Source organism: Equus caballus, chromosome 27, assembly GCF_041296265.1.
Source record: "Equus caballus isolate H_3958 breed thoroughbred chromosome 27, TB-T2T, whole genome shotgun sequence".
Taxonomy (NCBI): domain Eukaryota; kingdom Metazoa; phylum Chordata; class Mammalia; order Perissodactyla; family Equidae; genus Equus; species Equus caballus.
In genome coordinates, this window is record NC_091710.1 from 42,062,736 (window position 1) to 42,080,131 (window position 17,396).

The 17,396-nt window shown below is 37.4% G+C and overlaps 1 protein-coding gene across 45 annotated transcripts in view; it reads left to right on the forward strand.

Annotated features, from left to right (window-relative positions):
* The window catches only part of SORBS2 (sorbin and SH3 domain containing 2), a 332,703-nt gene that overhangs the window by 153,922 nt on the left and 161,385 nt on the right, over positions 1–17,396 (forward strand). For 34 of the 45 annotated variants that reach the window (XM_070253148.1, XM_070253152.1, XM_070253122.1 and 31 more), the window contains exon 2: positions 2,577–2,717. The gene's annotated coding sequence lies outside the window, so the exon portion shown is untranslated. Of the gene's footprint in view, positions 1–2,432; positions 2,718–17,396 lie in introns of those variants that run through there. The other 11 variants (XM_070253146.1, XM_070253149.1, XM_070253151.1 and 8 more) reach the window with 5 other exon arrangements.

Here is a 17,396-nt window from a genome sequence, read left to right on the forward strand (position 1 = left end):
CAGACTGAGAGTGGTGATAACATCATCAACCTTTACTGAATGCTTGCTATGTATCAGGCATTACTTTGTTAAGCATTTTATGCGCATTATTTATATAAGCCTTATCACAACTCTGTGGTTTGGTACTATTGCCATCCCTATTTTATATAAAGGATGGGTTATGCCAAAGCTCTATTTAATGTTTCACCAATATAAGAAGCCCACTCTAAGTTTTTTCCAATTATTTTAAATCAATCTATTTGTAAAAACAGAAAAGAGAGAAAGAATATAAATAAAATCATTAACATTAGTACAATTGCTAAGACATCAATAGCTTATCAAAGTCATAGTAGTTGAGTAAGTAGAGAAGTCCAAATTCACGATCCTCTAAGCTGGTAAAATGTGCCTAAAGTCCAACTTGCGCTCCTCTGTGACATCAAATTTGTGGAAAGGTGCTTATTGACAGGCTGTCGGGAGAGTCGCGGGATCCATGGGGAACAGCATGGTGAGTCACGTGGCAGGACAGCCTTCATCCGAAATGGAAGCATCCAGCAAGCCACCACCTGTTCATTCAAGTGCAGATTTGGACATAAAATGACTCATAAATAGTTAAATTGGGCTTTTCTCAGTATTAATGTGGAAAGAAGGCAGTTTGGCATTTAAAAATAATGGTTGACTTAGTAGTCAGTTAATCTTTATTTCTTTAACTTCCATAGTTTCTCACGGAAGGCCAATTTTTAAATGTATTTTCCTTGTCATTATAAACTACTATAAGGGGGGAACAAGTAAAAACATTTAAAAAATTTCTCTCTGAGGCTAGTCTCTCAGTTTTTTGCCAGAATTACCATTTATCATTTTAACCAAGTAAATACTCTGTTTTAAACAGACAGGTATTTGAGACATATTAAAATATGACCATTTAAAATAAGTGAAGAGAAAAATGCATTTTTCTACAGAAATTTTTTTTAGACCCTGCTGCATGCTCTTTTAAATAAGGTTAACCTCATTTTTAAATTTTGATGGAATATTTCAAACTTAAGTTGTAGTTCATTTTTTTAATTTAAATATCAGCATAGTTTTAATATAAGTGTATTGCACCGAAAGATTTCGCATTTTGCTATAGGCCTTGAAATAGCAGTCACGTAACCTTTTTTATTTTCACATCATGCATAATCCTCAGTATTTCCTACAATCAGTTTCAGTGGCTTTCTTTAATTGCAAAGAAAGAGTTTGATTTGATCTGAGCCTCTAGCAACCAACCTTTGTCATATTAACTATAAAAGATACCAAGGGAGTTTTATACTGGACTAAGATCAGAGAATCTTCTTTCACCTCCTTTACCTCTCAGAAGTGCCTTCTGACTCCTGAAGCATTCCCTTTGTTATGGGGAGTAGGGAGTTGAAAGAATTTGGGGATTTCATCTACAGAGAATAAAGGCTTTGACAAAAATACTTCTGATTCCTTGATAGGAAATAACTCATTTTCCTTCTTAGGGGCGTTGTAAAAGGCATGATGAGGCAATGGAAGCCAGGAGCTGGTCTGATGACGCATAGTATCCTCCTCAGTCATAGTCGAAAGATCTCCATGTCTGGTTGCTATGGTTTGAATAGACTTCATCATGTGAAGAAGAAGCTGTAAAAGTTTGTGAAAATTCTCTTTCTTCTTTACTCTTGCTGCATTTGTGTGGTGTAAACCTTTCGAGGCAAGGAAGCTGTTTATTTTGCTCACTGTTGTATTCTCAGAGTGCGGCGTATTGCAGGCTCAGAAGCACCTGCCACAGAAATATTTGCTGAATGAATGAATGAATGAATACAACTTTTAGATCTTATTTCTATAATTCTAGGAACAGAGCGAAAGCTCAAAGTTTGGTGGTCATTGTTGGGGAGCCAATCTGAATTATTTCTTCCTGGGCCTTTGGAGGGGAAGCAGGGAATCCACGTCTGTCTGCATCATGTCACTGAATGGTCCCCAGTCTCTGCCAACAGATAAGAAATGTCAACAGCTTAACCCAGTAGCTTTCAAAAATAGCATAGTTGATGAAACTGGAAATTTGGGTGCCTGCTAGAAATAAACCATTTGTCTTCAGTCTTGAGAAGGATAGGCTGACAACAGATATGCCTCCCAGAGAGGTCTAAAGGATTTCTTAAGACTCACATAAGGGAGCAGGTAAATAACAGAAGAAAAGTCTTCCCTGTCAATAAGGCATACACAGGACATCTTATTTTCAGAGATTCAGGTAAATCATTTGGAAAAGTTGAGGAGTATGGCAAGGTACTATGTTTCTTTAAGATTCCAGTCAAGTTTTGTTTTGTTTTGTTTTCAAAAGTGCTGGCAGTTTTCCTCCAAATTTAAATGAATATTTGCACAGTGAACCAAGTTGTTGTGGGTTTCCTGGTTTGTGCCCCCCCCCGCCCCCCCCCCCCCCCCAGCCCGGGGGGTGTGGCGTTTCAGGCACAGCTTTTTCATCCTTCGCAGACTACTCCGGCTGCTGTTAATGCTGAAAATAGCTCAAATGCTGGCGGAACGGTAGCACCACCCAGCAGCTGCGAGTCTTTCCCCCTCTTATTTGCCTTCTCTCCTGCCTTTTTTTCCTTCAGACACTTGGATTGGACTTAATCTTAAACCTCTGGAGTTCAAGACCTTTTAAAAAACGGCTAAATAAACAATCTCTTGATGTAAAAGGCCAGTGACTCCTACTTCCTCTCTTCAGAGCAACTGTTGAACCCAGCTGCCTGTAGGTAAGATTTTTATTCTGGAATTATTTTATTGGCTTGTGATATGTTTGTGACTAACGTTTTTTAAAATAACTTATGTCTAGTGAAAGTAAGTGGGGGCTGCGGATGATTTCCAGGTAAATGCAGTGTTCCAGAATACAGCAGGAGCATCTGTGCATTTTCGTGACTGTAATTTAAACTTTTGCTTGAAGCTCTCTGTTGACCCGCAGTACAGACTTGCCTGGGACCGAGCGGCATCAGAACTCTAATTAAGCCTGATTGCCAGAGCAAGGAGAGGGCCTTTCAGACATCATAATTGTGTTGTTTAGACTGCTTACTTATTTTTAACTTTCTAAGGGCATTTAGAAAAAAAAAGGAAAAAGATGCAACCACCTGAGTAAAGAAAATATATTAGTTTTAAGGACAAGGAGATAGCTCTATTTTATTTTCTTCTTTCATCCCTCTTTTGTTCATTGCTAGTGTGGAATTAGAACAAGTTGTGGTTCGTTTTGCTTTTGGTATGTTCCCAGCACAATTCGGTGACTCGGTTTTGCGAATTCCTCACCTAGCTGAACGTCTCTGCCAGCAGGTTTCTCTAATGTGACAATATAATATTTCGGATCATTTTCTGGGCTTCTCCTCTCCCTTTCCTCATGCTCGTGCTTGACATCTTACACAGTACTTTGATCTGTGGACTTGAACTTCAAACACAGCATTTACTTTGATTGTGGGTATTTACTGTGCTCAGTAAAAGTCTTCTTTTTGGTTTAATGCTTTTATATCACTTCCTTTAAGTAATCTATTGGATTTTGGTTTTCCTTACTGATGTGTCTTGGGTTTTACTAGTACAGGGACCCCCAACTGAAAGGGAAAGACTGTTTTATGGCAAGTTTCTCTCACCCTTGTGGACTTTATGACTATGCTCTACTCCCCTCCAAGCAGATGTCTAAAAGCAAGCAGCAAATGACAGCGCACAGAACGAGTCTGTGCAACCCCTGCCTTGTACCCTGCAGCCTCAAAATTACCATGTGCCTTGGGGCCTAACTGTTGCTTTTTTAACACGGACACTGAAATCCTTGGAATTTAAAGATTCTTCTTTCCAAAGAAGTTTATTCGTATCACAGACCACACATCAAAAGAAAACATGCCTTTTAAACACACAGTGATCGTCTGTGTAACGAAAAAAAAAAAGAAAAGGAAAAGAAGAAAAAATTAGAAAAAGAAAGAGAAGAAAAATGTTTAAAAGGACAAGCAAAACGCTCTGTAGCCAAAAGTCTGTTATGCCAGTGAAACTTCTGCTGAATGAGGGCTAAGGAATGAAAAAAATGTATTTCCTAAAATAGGCAAAGTGTAGCACTTTCTAGCCATTGAGTCAACCTTTCAATGCTCTCTTTCTTTTGGAGAAAACGCACGTGTATGTTACATTTATTTGTTACCCTTTTCTTCTCTACCCCAAGCAAGACGGGATTTTCAGAGTCCCCAGCCGGATACTGAGTTTGATTAATCCAGACAAACAACCCCTCCATGTTCTCTTGAAGGTTAGGAGTGGAATGAGCCTAATTCTCTCAGGAGACGGTTTACGTCGCAAAGACTGTGGCTCCTCAGAGCTGACACAGTCTGTTCCCTGTACTCTGCACCTTGTTAAGAAGGAAGGAAGCAAGTGGCTGTGGGACAAGTTTTCAGGAGAGTAGAGCCCTGGAGAGTACTGTGGGAGAGGTGTCTCCAGATTAGACGCAGAGGCCGTATGATCTCTAGAATTTGGATTAAGAGCAGGAAAACCTAGAGACGTTCAGTCTAACTTTTTATTTCCGAAAGCTAGGGACATTTAATTGATACTCTTCCCCCTTAAGTCTGCATTATAAAGAGCATATTACTTATCACATTTCTGTGATGCGTGTATAGTCAAAATTTTAAATCCTCCAGTTATTTCGAGCATGTACTTGCCTGCCTTTGGGGGTCTAGAATATTCTCCCGCTTCGTACTAGGAGACTTGGATTTGGCATTGCTGAGTTCAAATGTCATGTTAAAGATGATTCAAGTTCATCGGGGAATCCAATGGCCCCGGGATGAAATGGGTTTGGAAGATGACAGACGGCCATTCCATTCTTGGGCAAGCCATTTATTCTTGTTTTGTTGTTTTTTTCGTTTCTTTGTTTCTCTTCACCCTTTAACTTTCCTCTGAAACTTTGGTTTGTTTGAATGTGAAACTCAAGGTGAAACCTAGCCAGAGCCACGAAGTTTCACACAGGTTCCACATGAAAGAAGTATTCTACCCAGCCTTGCTCGAAACTTGGCCCATGTTTTGCCAAAAGATTCATGAATGTCAGTGAGCCTGGCCTTGAAACATGATCCAAAGACAGGTGACTTCTGGCGACTTTGGGGCTTTATTGTGTAAGTATAGAATCTGTCAAACAAGGACATCCCTTATTTTCATATCTTCCACTGTAATTTCATGTGTACACACTTTTTTTCCAATCAACTCCCATTCGTCCTATGATATTTAAAGCCAGGTTCACCCCTAATATGAATTTTTATAGCTGTGGTATTTAAGCACTGGCAAATACAAGTCTGCATTTGAAATTCCAACGCCGTCTGAACCACAGTGGTGTGAACATGTTGGTATAATTCAGCCGAAGGAAGGAAGTCCCAGGAGAGCCACGGAATGTCTTTCTTTGCTTAAATATACCTCTGTGCTCTTGAGGAACAAACAGTAACATTTTGTCCAGGTCTGTCCGCTTGACAGTATGTCTTTTGTTTGCTCTCCAAAGGTGGTGTCAAATATATTGGTGGAAAAATAATAAACTTCGAGATATTTTTTTTTCCCTGCTCAGCTGATACACTCCTAGGGAACATTGTAAGCATTGGAAGTTCAGGACTCTTACTTGTAATGTAGTGTACACTGAGAATAAAGAAGTACTCAGCAGTCAGTTTCCTTCAGAAAAGCTTGGTGACCTAGAGCTGATATGTATGTTAACAGTCAAATGGGGCCGGGTTGTCAAGTAGTGTGTGTGTATGTGTTGAGGAGGGGTAGGGCAGATTGAGAGGAAGAAATTTATAAACTTTGTTCAGCAAATATGTCATATCTAAAATAAAAATAATCAAGCCCAGGATCTGAAAACATTCCTTTCTTTTGTTGATCAAGTAAATTTGTGTTGGCTGAACACTGGATTTTTTCTGGTATTATTTTTCTCATTAAAGACATCAAGAATTACACTCAGATCGTTAGGATTCCAGAAATGGTAAACAATCTCCAAGGAAAATAGGACCAATTGGGAGACCCACATAGTTGTAGATGAACTTGCATGAACCAATCTCAGAAAGATCTTCATGGTTCTATGGCCATTATAGATGCTAAGCCACCCAGGAAACTAAGGTTTAATGTGTCACTTTATTCGTGGGAAGGTTTCTGAACTCATTCGGAGAATTTTCGTGAGAATGAATTTGTGACCTCGCTAAAAATTTAGTCAGACTAAATTTAGTGAGATTTATAGATAGGTATTCATTATAAAATTAAATTACCATCAAATTTCATTTTGAAAATTTTATAACCGTATTTTTATTTAACAAAATAGGCTTTTTATTAAAGAAACAATTTGCTTTTTAAGAGGTGACTGGCAGAATGACCGTAATTGATCCCGTACTGAGTAAAGCATTTGAAAAGCTAACAATAACAAAACTTGGGGTCTTATATGTAGGCACTGCGTTTTAATACTGACTTCACTCTTCATAGTGTAGCACTTATCAGCATATCTGATTTGTTTTTTTTGAGGAAAATTAGCCCTAAGCTAACATCTGTTGCCAATCCTCCTCTTTTTGCTGAGGAAGATTGGCCCTGAATGAACATCTGTGCCTGTGTTCCTCTATTTTATGTGTGAGACGCCTGCCACAGCATGGCTTGAGGAGTGGTGCATAGGTCTGTGCCCAGGATCTGAACCGGTGAACCCCAGGCCACCAAAATGGAGTGCGCGAACTTAACCGCTCTGGCACCAGGTTGGCCCCTCAGCATATCTGCTTTTGATATCCCAAAACTGACACAGTAGGGCAGAAACAGGAAGATGCTCAAATGGAGATGCTAGAGAAAACAATTCAGACCATCCCACAAGGAGATTCTCACTGAAAACATCAAGGTATAAAGAGTTCAATATTTTGAAAACAATCATCATCCATAATAAAACAGGGAAAGAGAAAGAGTAAAAATACCAGGTTGAAAATAACACCAAGTTTGTGCATATGCAAATGTTTCTTTAAATCATAAAAGGATCTTCTTTCAAGAATGACCTCATTAGTCACTTAAGAATGCAAAAATCAGTCACTTAAAAATCTTCTCTTGTGCTTAACTTACTATCAGAAAAATGGAGTCCACATAATGCTTATCCATTCCTCAAGGATATATTTTTATAGCCTAAATTTAGATATGTATTGCATTTGCTTTCTTAAAAAAATAAAATTAGTATTAGTCAGATCAGCCCATGATGACATGAAACAGGATCCATCCCCTGACAAATCAAAGAGGACCGTTTACCTGGAGGAAATGAAACAATCACTTCCAGGAAAGTCATCATTCTCTGACTAAATTTTTATTTGTTTTTGGATACTTTAATTTTCTCTGAAATAAGAAGTACTATTTAAAAGATGCTTTAATAATGACAATGCCAAAACACCCCACGGATCTTAAAGCCTTCTTCTCTCACCTATCCAAGATGGACTCCAAAAGATGTGAGCAGCTCTTGTAGGTTCAAATGCAGAGACTGCTGTCAGAAGGTAACTCAGGTCTCCTTAATGCCACTCTCATTCCTGGGCTGTATCCTGGGGCATCATGGAGTAGGAGACCCTAGGGACCCTCTAAATCCCTCCTGTAACCATGGAGACATGCAGCTCACTTGACCTTGAGTTAGAATGGAAAAGAGAAGAAGAAACTCCTCTGTCCTCAGTGCTTGGGCTGAGGGCCTCCCTGAGTCTCTTGGTCCAACTATTTATTTTTCCTTTTTTCATGACATTATCCCTCTTTTCTGTTATTTCCACTTCTCTTTTTCCTGGAGAAACCAAGTTCTTCCCTGCAAATTTCCCCATTCTTGAGTTATTGAGGAAGGAAAACTTCCCAAGGTAGCTAGCTCTGGGGGCTGCAAGATTCATACAATTACAAAGCTAGCCCATGGCCCCCTGAGTTAGAAGAGCATTGGCATGTGTCACAGGTAGCGTTGTGTTTAATAACTGTTGGACAGTTCATACCAGAATAAAAATAAAATGGACATGAGGACAACCCTTCAGGTCAAAACAAAATATCCGTTTTTTTAACCAAACTTTGTATTTTAGAACAAATTTAAATTTACAGAAAAATTGTGAAGCTGGGACCAGAGTTCCCATGTACCCCACACCAAACTTCCCCTATTATTAACATCTGACATTAATATAGTAACTTTGTTACAATTGATGGACCAACATTGATACGTTATTAACTAAAGTGATACTTTATTCATATCTCCTTAGTTGTTGCCTAATGCCCTTCTTCCATTCCAGGATCCTATCCAGAATACTGTATTACATTTAGTCATCATGTTTTCTTAGTTTCCTCTTAGCTCTGACATTTCTCAGACTTTCCTTGTTTCCAAGGGCCTTGGCAGTTTTGAGGAGTCCTGGTCAGGTATTTTGTAGAACGTCTTTCTGTTGGAATTTGTCCGGTGTTTGTTTCATAATCACACTGGAGTTATGGGTTTCGGGGAGGAAGACCACAGAGGTGAAGTGCCATTCTCATCACGTCATATCAAGGGTACATACTATCAACATGAGGTGTCACTGCTGATGTTGACCTTGATCTCCTGGCTGAGGGCGAACCTGCAGGTTTCTCCACTGTATAGTTTCTTTCTCCCTTTTCCATACTGTATTCTTCAAAAGGAAGTACTTTTGTGCAGCCCATGCTTAAGGAGTAGGGCATTACGCTTCTCCTTCTGGTGGAGCATCTACATAAATTATTTGGAATTCTTCTGCATAGGAGATTTGTCTAGTCTCCCCAATTTATTTAATTCAATCATTTATTTATATCAGTATGGACGCATGGATATTTATTTTATGCTTTGGATTATAATCCCATACTACTTTACTTATTTTGTTCCTCAAGTTGTTCCAGCTTTGGCCACTGGTAGCTCTTTCACTTGGCTCCCACATCCCTTTGACATAGTCCCATCATTGTGAGGGGCGTTTTCCTGGTACTACAAGCTGCTCCAGGATCATTTTATATATTTCCTGTCCCAAGCCTAGAATCAGCCATTTATTCAAGGAGCCTTGATTCCTTTTATTGAAGAATGGTATTAGAAAACAAGACCAGGGCATCTATTTTAATTTGGGGAAATAACCTTATCAGCCACTTATCTTTTCTCTTGAAGAAAATTTTCTTTTTGGTTATGGATTTTCAGTCTGTAGCTGGTAATACCTTGATATAGTATATACAGATAACCCTTTCTTAATTTTTCAGAATAACAGGCCACATGGGGCCTTGCATACTCCCCTTTCCATCATTTTGAAAGAAATTCAATTAAATATGAATAAATCTGGTTTTTATTGTTTGTTTTGGTGTGAGATTGAAAGTCTTAGATATGGTCTTCAGAAGTCTTAAATGCAGACTTAAAAGGTAGAAATCAGTTGTTTCTTCCTGAATAGATGTAAGGACATCTTGCATTATTTAAAATATAATCAATCTGGGACTGGCCAGTGGCATAGTCATTGGGTTCGTGTGCTCCACTTCGGCGGCCTGGGGTTCACAGTCTTGGACCTACACACTGCACATTGAACCATGCTGTGGTGGCATCCCACATACAAAAAAAAAAAATAGAGGAAGATTGGCACAGATATTAGCTCAGGGCCAATCTTCCTCAACAACAACAACAAAAGATCAATCAAAACCATTAAATTAATATGGAATTCTGTTACCAAGCCTTCCATTTACTATGTGCAAAGAACTGGGCCATATGCAGCCTAACAGTCTGGTGGGAGAGTCAGACAACACACCCAGATAATAACACTCATCAGAAGAAGATGAGCAATGTAGAGATCCACAGCGCTATCAAGCATGGAGCTGGGGTTGGGAGTCAGGCGTCTATAGTACTAGAGGGAAAAACTGTATTTGAATTGGGACTCTGGATCAGATAAGAGGGCATTCAGATAGAAGAGAGTGATTGTGAATAAAGACTCAGAGGAGAGAAAACTCATTACTCAGAGAATATCTAGAAATCCAGTGTAGCAAAACCTTAAGTCTGATGAGAGTGCTCCTGGAAAGGTGTGTTGGGTTGGCATTCATTTACTGAGGAGAAAATCCTCACGATTCGGTCCGTATGTTAGTATTATTGCTGGCCAATGTTCAAGATGATTAGAGAGATGAAGCACTGGGCAGCTCCTATTGAGTGGATGCAACTGAGAAGAAGGGGACAAAGATGGGAGCAGCAGAAATAAGAAGAGGAAGCCAGCTGGTGCAGAGAGTGAGGCATCAGGAATGTTCAGTACTGCCCTCTTCAACCAGACTTTCTCCTAGAAACTAAAACTCTACCTGCAAAATAACTGCACCTGTAATTTTATTTAATACTCAATATTATCAGACATAATAGATTGTATTTTTATTGTTTCACCAAATGCATAACTATTTCATGTTCAATAACTACTTTGGTTTCTTTGGTCATCTATTTTAATGTAGCGTGGCATTACTATCAATATGGGGTTGGTCATGGAAATATTATTTCCCCCATGTACAGGTGAGGACACTGACACCCAGATAAACTGCTGTGCCATCCGTTTTATATCCCTAGTAAATAGCAAAGTGTAGATTGGCTTTTTTTTTTTTTCAAAGATTTTATTTCTCCTTTTTCTCCCCAAAGCCCCCTGGTACATAGTTGTATATTTTTAGTTGTGGGTCCTTCTAGTTGTGGCGTGTGGGACGCCGCCTCAGCATGGCCTGATGAGCAGTGCCACGTCCACGCCTGGGATCTGAACCAGTGAAACCCTGGGCCACCAAAATGGAGCGCGCAAACTTAACCGCTCGGCCATGGGGCCGGCCCCTCGCTTTCATGTCAAGATCTTTCAAAATGTACCATTCCACCCAGTTATTAAATACAAAGATATAAAATGGGTTAGAAATAATAACCAAAGGATAATGAGATAATGATTGGTCCAAGCAATGGAGGAAATATTTTCGAATCATAACAAGTTTTGACTTTCTATATTTCACTGAGAGAACAACAAGCAAAAGAGGGTTGAGGATTACAGAGAGAGACACAAATGTGCCAATGGTAGCAGGAACTGAAAGTTATGATGAGGCTCCTGGAAACAGACACAAGACAGCAAAAAGAATCAGGTTAGTAAGTTGCCACAGTTTAAATACAATAATGTTACTATGTAAAGTTGATAGAATATTATGAAAGGTCAATTCAATATCAGAAAGGATAGCATAGAAGTGTCAATCTTTTGTTCTAAAGATAAATTTGGGCTTGAAAAAAGAAATTGAATGTAGTTTAACGGAAAAACACATGTACAGCATGTGTTTTTAGAACATTGTATTTTGGTTACTTTGACGCGTTGCACATCCTGGTCCAAGTACAACTTCAAATTGGTTTAATTCTAGTGGAGCCTTTGCTCTTGACATGCATTCAGCTCAGTGGTACTTCTCTCGTTCAATTTTGCAAACCTAAGAAATTTGGTTGGTTTCAAATTTAGCTCCAAGTAGTGTTCAGAAGTTTTCTGTTTGTTTGAACTGACCAATTAAATATTTTAAAACTATGCAATGCTCAACTTTTAGAACAAATTCTTAATGTTAAAAACACGCAAGAATGTTGGAAAAGTTATATGTGGGTACATTTATGTGGATTTAATCAACATATAACCAAATATAGTTAGCAAATATAGTTTTGATCTACAGATCAAAAATATTTTCTATTCCATGTTTATCTTTTTTACTATGAAAGTATTCACTTTTTAAAAAATTGTTATTATAGTGAGGCTAAAGACCATGGCTAAGAATGGAAAACTACCCAGAAACAAATATGGCTATCTAAATGTGCAGTTAGATTAGAAACCACATTCTTGTGGTTCCAGCAAGCCAAGTCTTGGAAGGTATGGCCTGGCATCTGGTTGACCTTCGTGTGCACGTCTTTGAATAGACGAGATGAGCCTGTACTGAAGAATTCAGTAGGTTGAGTGTTGGAGATAAACAAGGAAATTTTGTGCTAATTCAAGAAAGAGTATTAAATGTCAAGCTAAGAGATCCAGGACTCATTCTGAAGTGGAAAATGGTCATTGTCCCTGACTATATGGGGCAGTAAAATGCTAACTTTTCAGAGAAGTAAATAGCTTACAGAATACGACCTCTTAGTGGTGGAGTTTAAATAAGAAATCAAATGGTTTACTATAAAAATTGTTTTATAGTTTAAAATATAAATTGTTTTATATTTTTATTTAACTTATTTAATTAAAGTAAAATTTTAAATTAAATAAATAAAATGAATAAATAAATAAAATAAAAAATTTATTTTACTCATAAATTGTTTTTATAATTTGAAATGTAAATCGTTTACATATAAAATCAATTTTACTGTAAAGTGTTTACTATAAAAATCAATAGTTTAAGGGGCTGGCCCACTGGTGCAGTGATTAGTTTGCATGTTCTACTTTGGTGGCCCAGGGTTTGCCAGTTTGGATCCCGGATGTGGATGTGTCACCACTTGGCAAACCATGCTGTGGCAGGTGTCCCGCATATAAGGTAGAGGAAGATGGGCACAGATGTTAGCACAGGGCCAGTCTTCCTCAGCAAAAAGAGGAGGATTGGCAGCAGATGTTAGCTCAGAGCTGATCTTCCTCAAAAAAAAAAAAAATCAATAGTTTATTACTATTTCTGACATGAAATTAAATCATCGAAATTTTCTTCTTATATCAACTATGATTATTTTCAAAATTCAAGGCAGAATAGAACCAAAATTAGATGTAAACAAGTTTCTAAACTTTATATTGATATCACAGAAACCTGGTTTTTGATAAGAAGCTTTTAAAAAACAAGTAAAGAATGAAAAACTGTGTGAAATGGCAAATTCAGCAGGAATTAAACTATTTTTTTTGTAGAACAATAATGAAAGATGTTTTTTGTAAAGGAAAGAATTTTTTAAGATGACTACTAGTCTTCAATACAAAATATATTTCATTTTAGTTTATGTTTGAGCAACTTTACTTTAAAAATTAGTGGATGCATTTCTTATTCCAAAATTCATTTAGAGTTGGCTCCAGCTTTCTCTCACATGGTGAGATCCATCACTTAAAAACCACAGTTTGTGTAAAAACTTTTCTGGAAAGAAAGTGGTAATTTTTACTCTAAGGTAAGAAAACTTGATTGCAGTGATATATTGATCCTCCTTACAATATGTTATCTATTTCACATATTGAAATTAAACAAAAAAATCATTTGTAGGGGCCAGCCCAGTGGATAGTGGTTAAGTTCACACACTCTTCTTTGCTGGCCCAGGGTTCGCAGGTTCGGATCTTGGGCGCAGACCTACACACTGCTGTCAAGCCATGCTGTGGCAGCTTCCCACATACAAAATAAAGGAAAATTGGCACAGATGTTAGCTCAGGGAGTCTTCTTCAAGCAAAAAGAGGAAGATTGGCAACATATGTTAGCTCAGGACCAATCTTCCCCACCAAAAAAGGGAAAAAATCATTTGTGCCCACATCATAATTTTATATACTCACATATATCCTTTTTCTAATCAATATTTTGAATGGCTAAATAAGAGCATATGTGTAATAACACTTGGCAGAAGACGATTTTGTATTTTTCAGTGAACGTTACGGCTTGGTACATTTAACACTTCACCATGCTTATTAATTTAAGAAGAATGATCTACATATAAATCAGAAAGGAAGGAATTCACGAGTTTACTAGTTCAAGTGACCACAGATGACTACTTTTAATGCCTTAAGCAATTTCATATTTCTAAGATGAAATATTGTCCTAAGGAGCTTTTTACATGGCTTCAGTCGTTTATTTCTTACAGACTCCTTTCACCATCATATATGAAACATGGAGCTTGAGGTTTAAAATTTACACTCAGACCATAGACCAATCTCAATGCAGAAAATTTTGATAAAATCCAAAACAACCTTTCAAGATAAAAATTCTCAACCGGACATAGAGGGAATTGTTTTAACCTTTAAAAAAGCATCAATTAAAAACTTATATCATAAAAATGCACAGAAATATATGGACTGGAAAATATGAAACTCAGGTACTGATTACCTCTGGAGGTAGGGAGGATGTTTCAATTAGAGAGGTAAACAACGGGCTTTAATTGAATTCATAATGTCCTATATTTTAAGATGAATGGTGGGTACATGGATATTTGTTATATTATTTTTTTATCTTTTGAATGCCTGAATAAAGATCGACATCAAAAAGTCTTTTCCTGCTCTCCCCCATGCTTTAAATCCTAGATACAGAACAAATTTCAGATACATTTCTCAGCTGCTAACATTGAGACAATATTAACTTTTTACTTCAAGCAGCCCGGATTTTCTGATAATTTACAGAGTAAACAATACAACAGGTGATGTCTTATTTGGCCTATATTTCTCTATTTTTGCCTAGGGCCCAAAACTTCCATAAACAGTAAATTAGAAAAGAAATTTATTTAGTTCTTTAGCAGAGAGATACCTATTATAAACCTGCATTCAGGATCATTTTTGCAGTGTGTATCATTCCACGAGGCATTGTTACTTACAACTCTTAGAACCTACTAAATGTGATATTTGCTCTTTAAACTATTAAGTAATTTGTGATTAAGCTTTATGAGATTTTGTAATGGGGTTTGAATCTAGCAGTGAATAAGCACATTTTTTTTGCCTCTTTAACCTTGGTTTGGGATAATAGATTGGAAAGAAAGGATTTCTATTTTAAGATGCTCTGTGCGATAAATGTATGAAAGTGATTTCATAACAAAGAGGCAATCCTCTTAGTTGCCACAGGACCATGGAAAGCAATGCATGGTTCAATATACACATTTCCAGTTAACATGATACTATGCAAAGAAAGGACTGCCTATATTTAATATAAATGTTTCACTCTATAACTTAACATTTCTTGAAATTTAATGTATTCAAAAGATTTACAAACACACAACTATTCCTTAATTTTTACACTTAACACTTAGATATCACAGGGGAAAAACTCAGCGATTCTTCATTACCATTTGGCAGGAATCAATGCTTATTTTTGAGAATTTTTGTTTTGATTTTTTTCTATCTGTTTTATCCATAGAGTCATTCCAATCGCTAAAATGGAAAAGCTGGAAGACATCACCATCTTTTAAGGGTTTTGACAAATGATGGATAGTATTGAATGATTTTTTTTGTTTTTTTATGACAAGTAATTTTACACGTAGTCTGAAAATCCAGCACAAGCCTAAAGTTCATCATTTTAAATCATAAAATTCACAGAAAAGGTATTTTCTGTTTTTAGGTAAAGGCCATGAAAGTATATAAAAATATTTAAAAGGAAAATCATAAACACATTGAGAGAAATTGTAAAGTTCTAATAACAGAAAGAGTAACCAAATTTCCTCGTGTCATTGCTACTGAAGCTGAGAAACCAAATATGTATTACATAATTAATGTGAAGAAATATTTGGAAACAAATATGAGAAAAGACTTCCACGTTACTGGCATTATACACTGTTGATTCTCTGATTTTCATTAGCATCTCTTTTTCTTTGCCTTCAATGACAGTGGAGGATTTTCCTTCAACCTCTCTGATTACTCTTGAATTCCGCATACAGGTGCTTCCTTCTTTGCTTGACCTTAAACTTACTCCCTCGGGTTCTGTCCCTCTTGTCTAATCTCCCTTGAGTTCACCTGTTTCCTCCTTTATGATAATCCTAAAATCTACTTCTGTCCCTGATCTGTCTCACGAGTTCCAGACTCACATGACCAAGTAACAGGTAAACATCTCGATGAATGTCTTCAGAGTACCTAAAATTCAATACTTCTAAAGTTAATCGTCTTCCAGCTCCCAATCTGCTCTTCTTCCCCAGGGTTATCTTTTAATAATTGTGTCACCCAGTTACTCAGGATTAGAATCTTAAACAAACATTCAAAGTTTTCTTCATATCAACTTAGTCACTACTCATTGATTCTGTCTGTGCACACATCTTCATTTCACCCCTTACCTTAACTACAAGGCTGCTGCAGCATTCTTAACTAGGATTTCTCAGCAGCGTCCTGACCAGTCTTTTCATCCATTCTCTTTGCCTTCCAGTCTCATCCCTGGAAGCCAGAGAGTTATTTTACCAAAATAAACAGGCTTTTGTGTAGACTTCCCATCTACCAAATTCTCCTTCATATAGCAAAAGCATTCTCTTTGCTTTCTCTTCAAGCTAAAGGACCAGGAAAGATGACGAGGTCAGCCAATGGAGGTAAATTCGGTGCATGGTATTTAAGCATAAATAGCCCTGTGTTCCCAGATAAAAGGCAGAGCTGGCAACTTTTCCAGACTCATTCGTAAGGAAAGGGTGTGGCTCACTTTGCCAGATGTGGAACAGAGGTCCAAGGTCAATCCCGTTACTTCTCCCAAAGAACCCTTTTCCTCAGATTCTCCTTCTGACAGAGTAATGACAATGTTCACAAACCACCTGTTTCATTGCCAAATATTATGACTGATGTGATGGTTGCAGGGAAATGCTAAATGATAAACGGTTTGTTTAGAAAAATTGAACTATAGTCAGAATGCAAAGTTTTAAACCACAAACTCCATATGATTCATATGTGATGGTGAAAGAAGTCTTTAAGAAATAAAGGACTGAAGCAATATAAAAAGATCCTTAGGACAATATTTCATTCAATGAATATGAAGTTGCTTAAGGCATTAAAAGTCGTCATCTGTGGTCACTTAAAACGCTATTTGGTTTTACTCATAAACTCCTAATTTCCTTCCCTTCTGATTTATATGTAGACCATTTTTCTTAAATATAAGCACAGCCAAGTGTTAAATGTACGAGGCTGTAATGTTCAGTAAAAACAAGGGATGGAATCGTACACTGGGACAGCATAAAGGTCCCACTCATTGAATTATTACCGTAGTTAAAGTAAGTATAACTTTATCTGATTAGCAAGATATGAAGAATGAAATTCTGAATACCAATCTTCAGGATCCTCTCACATTTATGGCATCATTGATCTTTATATAATTTAATCAATAATCATTTGTTGAGCGTCTACCTGGTGCTCTGTCCTGGCCTTCGTGGCAGTTCCTGGGGGCAAGTCTTTCTGCCCTCATGGAGCTTACAGTGTAACAGGAGACAGATATTGAAAGGTAATTGCCCAAGTAGCCACATAATTAAAATTGTAATAGTAGCTATGAAAGAAAACTTCAGGAAGCTATGAGGCCAGAATCTACAATTTTGAGAACCAAGGGTCAATGACCAAAGACTTCTGGATTTGGAACTTAGTGAAATTATTAGGAGGATGAATTACTCAGGGCAGAATTCACAAGAGGCGTTGCACCATGCCTAGAATGAGAGCCCCTTTTGTCAGTAGTTGAGAGTGAAGATTAAAGAGAAATGGGTATGATTCCTCTAAAAACAGATATATCAGGCATGACCTGAAACATCTACTCTCTAGATACAAGTGAATTTATGTAATGGCCTTTGACTCCTGGAGAAAATATCTTTGGAAAGATAGCTA